The sequence below is a fragment of the Lactuca serriola genome, chromosome 5 (assembly GCF_051521515.1).
Source record: "Lactuca serriola cultivar US96UC23 chromosome 5, Lser_US96UC23_V15, whole genome shotgun sequence".
Lineage (NCBI taxonomy): Eukaryota > Viridiplantae > Streptophyta > Magnoliopsida > Asterales > Asteraceae > Lactuca > Lactuca serriola.
In genome coordinates, this window is record NC_136412.1 from 212,250,164 (window position 1) to 212,258,649 (window position 8,486).

The window sequence follows — 8,486 nt, forward strand, 5'->3', positions numbered from 1 at the left end:
GCAATCTGATGTAGGGCTGTCCTGCCTTGAATCTTATTTCGGGCCTCTCTGCGGACCAAGATTGTCAAGACTCTATCTGCTGAGCCACCATTGCTCAAGTCGTAAAAGCTTCGGTCGCCATCAAATAGCATAAACTGATCTTGTCCTTGGCTCCCTGTTTCCAAGCATTCCACTCACTCAGGGTCGGGCAATGAAAAGCCGGACGAGGGTTAGGAATTGGAAAGGAGCTGCTTGGGGTAGGTTCTCAACCTCTAGTTTGGAGTTAGCATCATACGAAAAGTCTTCATCACGGTGATCATCCAAGGGGATAGGATGATCATTCTCTGGTTCTTCTCCAAACCAACCAGCTATAACTTCATTCGGAAGATACTGGTTGTCAAGGGGATGGAGTCCAGCTATGATTTCTATGCGAGAATTTAGGGTAAGTGGATAATTATTAGACGAACTAGCTAGATAATTATTTAGAAAACCTTCATTAGTTACATCGCTATTTGTGAAGTGCATACCAGCTATGTGTAATCTAAACAGGATAGACCTTCGAATAAGTGACCTTAGTTCCAAATTCACACAGAATAGGGGTAAGGCAAAATTTCCACAAATTCTAAGTCTATAACATCCTAATTACATATAGCCTCAGTGTATCCACTTAGCAACTATCAACTTAATAATGAAGATCCCGTTTTAATTCTCAAGTATAAAGTACTTATAGTAACACCAAATACTCCTATAGTATTTTAAATTTATTGTTATGTTCTATTGTTCTCATTCTGGTAGGGTTGGTAAGATTTTAGCATTGTTGCAACCACACACTTAAACTTAGGCACATGCTAGTCAACCCTCGGATAATATAGGTCATCAGGCTATATCTTCCCAGTTTTGACCATATGTCTCTAAGCCCACTTGTGTTGCCCAACAATCGTAATTCTTTTGTACTGTCCTAGTGAAACTGATTTTAGTATGAATGCAGCACGTATACTTACTTAAATATTTTACTATTTAAAGTATAAACTCTTGGTCAGAGTATTTTTAATCCCTTATGTATTTATATTTAGTATATCTTTTATGGGTTGATATACTTAATTCACTATAAACAATGCTCTGATACCAATCTGTCACACCCCAAAACCGAGAATGGCGGAAACGTTCTGGGGCGGAGGACGTCATGTATAATATCAACAACAATGTAAAGTAGTAAACAAGAAACAACATCATCCATTGCATTAATAAAATAATTATTATACAATTGTATTCTGTCAAATTTTGATAAACACTAAAGCATAAATCAAAATGAAAGATAAGTCTTGAATAAGCTCCATCTTCCTTTCTTCTTGCATCGGTACCTATCTAAGATGACCTGAGGATACAAGTAATTTTGAAAGCGAGTATCAGCTATAAAGCTGGTGAGATCATAAGTATTAATGTGTCTTAATTTGTATGAAAATGTTTGTAGATCAGCTGTAAATGTTTGAAAACCCTAGAATCCCTATGATTCCTATTAGTAACAAAAGGAGTCTTCTACCAAGACTTAACTGTGCTCTTTGTAGTCTTCTACCAAGACCTAATTGTGTTACTATTATTATCATTATAAGAAATTTTATCCTTTGGTACAAGGATACTTAAATATAATTTTACCTCATTGGTTATGTGAATGAGTCACAATTATGGGTAATAATATAACTAACCTAAATCATACCCTTTGGTACTGTAAACGTTAACTTTAAGCCATCCGTAGACGTACTCTTTACCTCTGTTGCTAACAGCTGGGTATAGGAATAGTTAATCCCTTAATCGTGCACCTGAAAAGGTACCAACCGTTTGACATCCGTAGATGTACTTTTAACTCTGTAGCTAACAGAGATTCTAGGAATGGTCAATCCCCCAACTTGCATCCTCTGGTACTAGGATAATAATCTATTTTATTGATGGGTTTTGAGCATTCTAACACATCCTAAGTGTACATGCAACCCTAATAACCTTGGATCTATGTTTGTCTAATTATCATGCAAAGTTGGATTTCCAAGGTTATATTCCTATCTAGCATACATGGGGAACAATTTTAACTAGAATGAAGGATAGAATAACTTACCTTGTTGTTGCTTGTGTTCCTTGAAACCTTGTGAGCCTAGCACCCCAAGTGTGATGCCTCAAATGCTTCACACAACACCAAATGCTCTTGGAAAGACTTTAGAGAGAATTCACACTTCTTGAAATTGGCCTAGCCCTCAAAATTCTTATATGTCTTGTGTGTGTTCCAATTTGTGGAGAATGGGACCTTTATATAGTTTTGTGTCATGACTCTTCATTTTCATGATCCATGGGTTTGTAACTCCCATGGAGCATCCATGGAGCATCCTATGGGTAAAGCCCAACTTGATAATCCATGGAGCCTTTTAGCCCACTATACAAGATATGAATGATTTACATAATCAACCCATATATTTAATTAGTTATCCTTTGATCACTTAATTAATTCCAAATTAATTATTTGATCAAACTAATCAAATAATATTATTAATATATTAGAACTTATAATATATTAATAATCTCTAAGTGATATTTCTCTCATTTAGTCTATCCAATTGCATGGTGCCATGCAACCCAAATGGACCATGCCGGGTCGGGTCAAGTACACCCCAGAAATAGTTATGGACTTAGACACCTTATCCAACAGTCTCCCACTTGGATAAGTCTAATAACTATTACTGCAAGTATGACTTCAGGAACCGATCGACAATCGTAGCTCTTTTCAAGGTTTCTCGGAACAGAGAAGATGATGGTACGCCATTTAAGATAAGTGATCATATAATCCTCCGTTCTAGATATCAGCTGGACAAATACATGGAACAATGTCTTTCTTATTGTCCAGCAGTCTGTTTCCCGATTTCCGATTTGTTTGACATAGAACTTAATTGAACACATCAACTTAGTTCTGACCGGGCCCGGTACATAGGTCAAAACAAAATCATCGAGGGGCCTAGATATCAGCTTCTAATCCAAGAAGGAACAGATAAACTTCGACTCATATGTTTGTTCTACCACTCATTGAATTACACACAAGAGCACGATTTATAACATCAAGTTACCAATGCGTTTTTTCATACAATCAATGCATAACCAACTTGTAAGTAACAAATCATATCTCTAGGTTTGAAGACTTATACGATATTACCGTCTCACGATCACTCGAGATAGAATTCCATGAAGTGATTCCAGTGAGCGTGGGTTGTATCCAATGCTCAGAACTTATGAGCACTCATGATTGTTGTAGCCTTGTCCAAGACCTCTACAACCAAACATGACAGTGTTGATTCATACCTACTTCCGACATATGACTGACTGTGGAGGTTTGAATAATATGTTATACCAAACAAAATTATTCTCGAAGTCAAAACATGCAAAAGAAATATAGTAAACGATTGACAAGAGATAGCAACACCTTACTCATAAATAAAACAATTTTTATTCATCATCAAATGTCAATTACACTTTACAAATTTCGAGGTTATCTAACTACTAAATCTAATATCATCCTTCAGCCCTATGCTCCGAGCATGCTGAAGATGCTTAACCCGAGTCAGTCCCTTTGTGAGGGGATATGCCGGATTCTCATCTGATGATACCCTCTTTGCCACGAGGAGTCCTTCTTCGATCCGATGTCTAATGAAATGATATTTTCTGTCGATGTGTCTGGATCTCCCGTGATCCCTTGGTTCCTTGGCTAAGGCAACAGCACTTTCACTATCACAGAAAATTTCCATTGGCTCTTTAATAGCTGGTACAACTCCAAGGTCTCCAATGAAGTTCTTCAGCCACATCGCCTCCTTTGCTGCCTCGCTAGCTGCAATATACTCTGATTCACAAGTAGAATCTGCCACTGTCTCTTGCTTGGAAGTCTTCCAAGAAATTGCTCCTCCGTTTAGGGAAAAGACCCAGCCCAACTGAGAGCAGAAATTATCCCTATCAGTCTGGAAGCTAGCATCACTATACCCTACTACTCTCAAGTCATCACTCCCACCGAGGGTAAGGACCCAGTCCTTAGTCCTCTGTAGGTACTTGAGGATATTCTTTACTGCAGTCCAGTGTGCCTTGCCAGGGTTCGCCTGATACCTGCTAACCATACTCAGGGCAAAGGCTACATCGGGTCGAGTACACGTCATAGCATACATGATCGATCCTACAGCCGAAGCATAAGGTGTTCGACTCATTTCTGCTATCTCAGCCTCAGTGCTAGGGCTTTGTGTCTTACTCAATCTGGTGTTACTCTGGATAGGTAACTCTCCTTTCTTGGAATCCTGCATGCGGAATCTCTTCAGCACCTTATCCAAGTAGGAACTCTGACTAAGTCCAATTAGTCTTTTACTCCGATCTCTCAAGATCCTTATCCCTAAAATATAGGCAGCTTCACTAAGGTCCTTCATAGCGAAACACTTCCCAAGCCAGGACTTTACTTCCTGCAGGGTTGGAATGTCGTTTCCTATGAGTAGTATGTCATCCACATACAATACCAAAAAGCTTACTATACTCCCACTAGCCTTGACATACACACAAGATTCATCTTCACTCCTAGTAAAGCCAAATTCCTTGACCTTCTCATCAAAGCAAAGATTCCATCTGCGAGGTGCTTGCTTTAATCCATAGATGGATTTCTCAAGCTTACACACTCTATTAGGGTACTCGTTGCTGACAAAACCCTCTGGCTGACTCATGTAAACATCTTCAGCCAACTTTCCATTAAGGAAAGCGGTTTTTGACATCCATCTGCCATATTTCATAGTCATGAAATGCAGCTATGGCTAATAGAACCCGAATAGACTTAATGTTGGCTACCGGAGAAAAGGTCTCATCATAATCCATTCCAGGAATTTGAGAGAAGCCCTTTGCAACCAGTCTAGCCTTATAAGTGTGTACTTTACCATCCATGTCGGTCTTCTTCTTGAAGACCCATTTGCACCCTACTGTCTTACGACCTGGTACATTTTCAACCAAGTTCCAAACTTGATTGTCATACATGGATTGTATCTCGCTATCCATAGCCTCTTTCCATTTAGCAGACTCGGGGCCTGCCATGGCTTCCTCGTAGCTGTTAGGGTCATCTTGACTTACTAGTGTCCCATCACTAATAAGTGTCTCACCTTCTGCAGTAATATGGAATCCATAGTAATGCTCAGGTGCACTCCTAACTCTCATGGAACGCCTCAGAGGTACAGGTTTGTCAATTGGCTCAACAGGAGTTTCCTCCTCAAGTTGAGGGCTAGAGTTTGAAGTTCCTTCACCACTTGATTCTTGAATTTCTTCAAGATCAATTTGCCTCCCACTGTCTCCTTGGCTTATAAACTCTCTTTCTCGAAAGACTCCTCTTCTTGCTACAAAGACCACATTGTCACTAGGTCTGTAGAAGAGGTAACCAAAGGATTGCTGTGGGTAACCGATGAAAATACACCTCTCGCTTCGAGGTTCGAGCTTATCATGAGTCTCGCGTCTCACGAAAGCCTCACAACCCCAAATCTTGATGTGGTCTAGTTTGGGTACTTTACCAGTCCACATCTCGTGAGGAGTTTTGGCAACTTTCTTTGTAGGGACTAGATTAAGAATATGGGCGACAGTCTCTAAGGTATACCCCCAGAATGAAATTGGTAGCGTAGCTCGACTCATCATGGAACGAACCATATCTAACAAGGTTCGATTACGCCTCTCAGCCACACCATTCAACTGTGGTGTCCTGGGAGGTGTCAATTGTGAGACAATCCCACATTCCCTAAGATAGTCGAGGAACTCTGAACTAAGATACTCACCTCCTCGATCGGATCGAAGCATCTTAATGTTCCTGCCCAATTGATTCTCGACTTCCTGTTTAAATTCCTTAAATCTTTCAAAAGTCTCTGACTTATGCTTGATCAAGTAGACATATCCATATCTACTGTAATCATCAGTAAAAGTCAAATAATAACGATTAGCATCCCTTGTGGCATGTTTGAATGGTCCACACACATCCGTGTGTATAAGGTCCAACAAACCTTCACCCCTTTCACACGAGCCTGTGAAGGGTGACTTTGTCATTTTTCCAAGTAAGCATGATTCGCAACTATCATCTGACTTAAGGTCAAACGACTCCAAGACTCCATCCTTTTGGAGTTGGCCTATGCGTTTCTTGCTTATATGTCCAAGGCGACAATGCCATAATGATGCTTTATCCAAGTTATTATTAGTAGTAGAATCAATACACAAAACATTATTTCCTAAGTTATCTACAACAGACACAGCTTCATACACACCATCACAAGGTAATGCTTTAAAATAAAGAACATTATTAAAGAAAGCATCAATAGAACCAACTTCATTATTAAACGAAAAGGTAAACCCTTGTTTGTACAAAGCATGAAAGGAAATAATATTTCTTGCCATTCCTGGCGAGTAACAACATTTATTCAAATCTAAACTAAACCCACTACTTAGCGATAAAGTATAAACTCCAATCTTGGTGACAGGTAAAGCTTTCCTATTCCCCATGATCAAGTTTATTCTTCCTTGCTCCACATCCTCACTTCTTCTTAGTCCCTGCAAGTCACAACAAATATGAATACCACAACCGGTATCAAGGTCCCAAGAATTAGAATGGGGTGAGTTATTAGAAATGATAGTGTAAATACCTGCATGGTTGGGTTTGACTTTCCCATCCTTCACATCCTGCTGGTACTTTGGGCAGTTCCGCTTCCAATCAGCCTTTTCATGGCAATAGAAGCATTCAGCCTCTTTTGGGTCAGAAGGAGTAATGAAACCTTTCTTGGTTCCACTTGAAGAATAGCCATCAAGGGTCCGAGCCTTGGTACCCTTCGAAGATCTCTTTCTCTTCCTCCCTCGACTTTTCCCGATTGCCAAAACCGGAGTTGAGTTTGGAGTAGGAGTGATAGCAACCGACTTCCCCTTAAGACCTGTTTCTGCGGTCTTGAGAAGTCCCTGAAGTTTGCTGAGAGTGACTTCTTCCTTGTTCATGTGATATGTCATGCGGAATTGATCATAGCACGATGGTAAGGAGTGCAAAATGATATCTATTGCAAGATCCTCCGGGAAGTTCACATTAAGCTTCAGCAAACGATCCACATACCTTTGCATTTTCTGCATGTGGCTCGTGACGGATTCCCCGTCCTTCATCATGGTTGTTATCATGGAGCAGATGATTTCATACCTCTCTTGTCTTGCACTTTGATGGTATCTTTCCATCAAATCTTGGTGCATTTCATAAGGGTAGAAATCCTCATAAGACTTTTGGAGTTCCGCTGTCATCGTGGCCATCATGATGCAAGCCACTTTCGTAGCATCCCTTTCATGTGCCCGAAAGTCAGCGATCTCCTGAGGAGTTGCAGTGGTCTCATCAATCTCCTTAAGCTCCTTGTCAAGGACATATTCTTTGTCCTCGTAGCGGGTAATCATTCTGATGTTTCTGATCCACTCATTGAAGTTGGATCCATCAAAGGTGACTTTCCCACACAAGTTCATAAGGGTAAAGGAGCCATTAGGATTAGAGCCAGAAGCATTGTTGAAAGACATCTGAAGAGAAGAGAACAAGATTAGTTTAGATATATAAGAGAGTCCTTAATAAAACACCCAAATGTAATATTAAGGCTAGGATCCAATCACAATATAATATAACTTAGAAGAGGTATGTCGTAATCTAAGCTATATCATATTTGAAAGGTAGGTGAATGACGATTCACCAATTTCCACCACGAAAACCGCAATATTTAAGTATTAGGTTTTTGAATGGTTCTTAGAAATTCCTAGATTCTTTGAGATTCAATGAACTTTTCAAAGGCATGTTTCAATCTCGAGTGTGCCCTCCAAGTTTTGTGACTGGGATACCGAGGATCACAAAACGAGGTGTGAAGTAACCATGCAAATCACTTGGTACCCTTAAGGTTTATCACTCAATCGATGTGCCGGTAAACCACACACGCTCCATCGATACTATAATAAACCCTAAGTCACCCTTTACCTACCTTGTTAAGTCCAAGTTAGTGTGTCGGTTAACCACACACGCTCCACCAACGACTTAATCAAAGTGTAAAGTGTAATTTCATGGAATAGCACCTTATTCACATTTTCCCTAAAGTAACTAAGATTGGGAATTTAATAAAACATTTAGTTACTTTATAATATTCATCATACTTTGAATGAGAATTTGTAAGTCCTTGTCTTACCCGTTCGGCTAACGACCCTCCACCGGTCAAGCAAGCGGTGGGTGAGAGTAGACACCCATTAAGTCACCATTTTATAGGCAACAACCTTATACCCACCTTATAGACCGGCTTCGTGAATGAGGCGTACTAGCGGTAAGACGACTTTGTTCTTATACATATATATATAATTATTAAATCATAATAATATAAGTGTAAGGGTTGAATTTTAACTTCTAAAATTCTAAGGGTTGGAACTAAAGTTTTAACTTAACTTTACTTGTTCCAAAACTTGAGGGCAAGTTTTGTAAACTT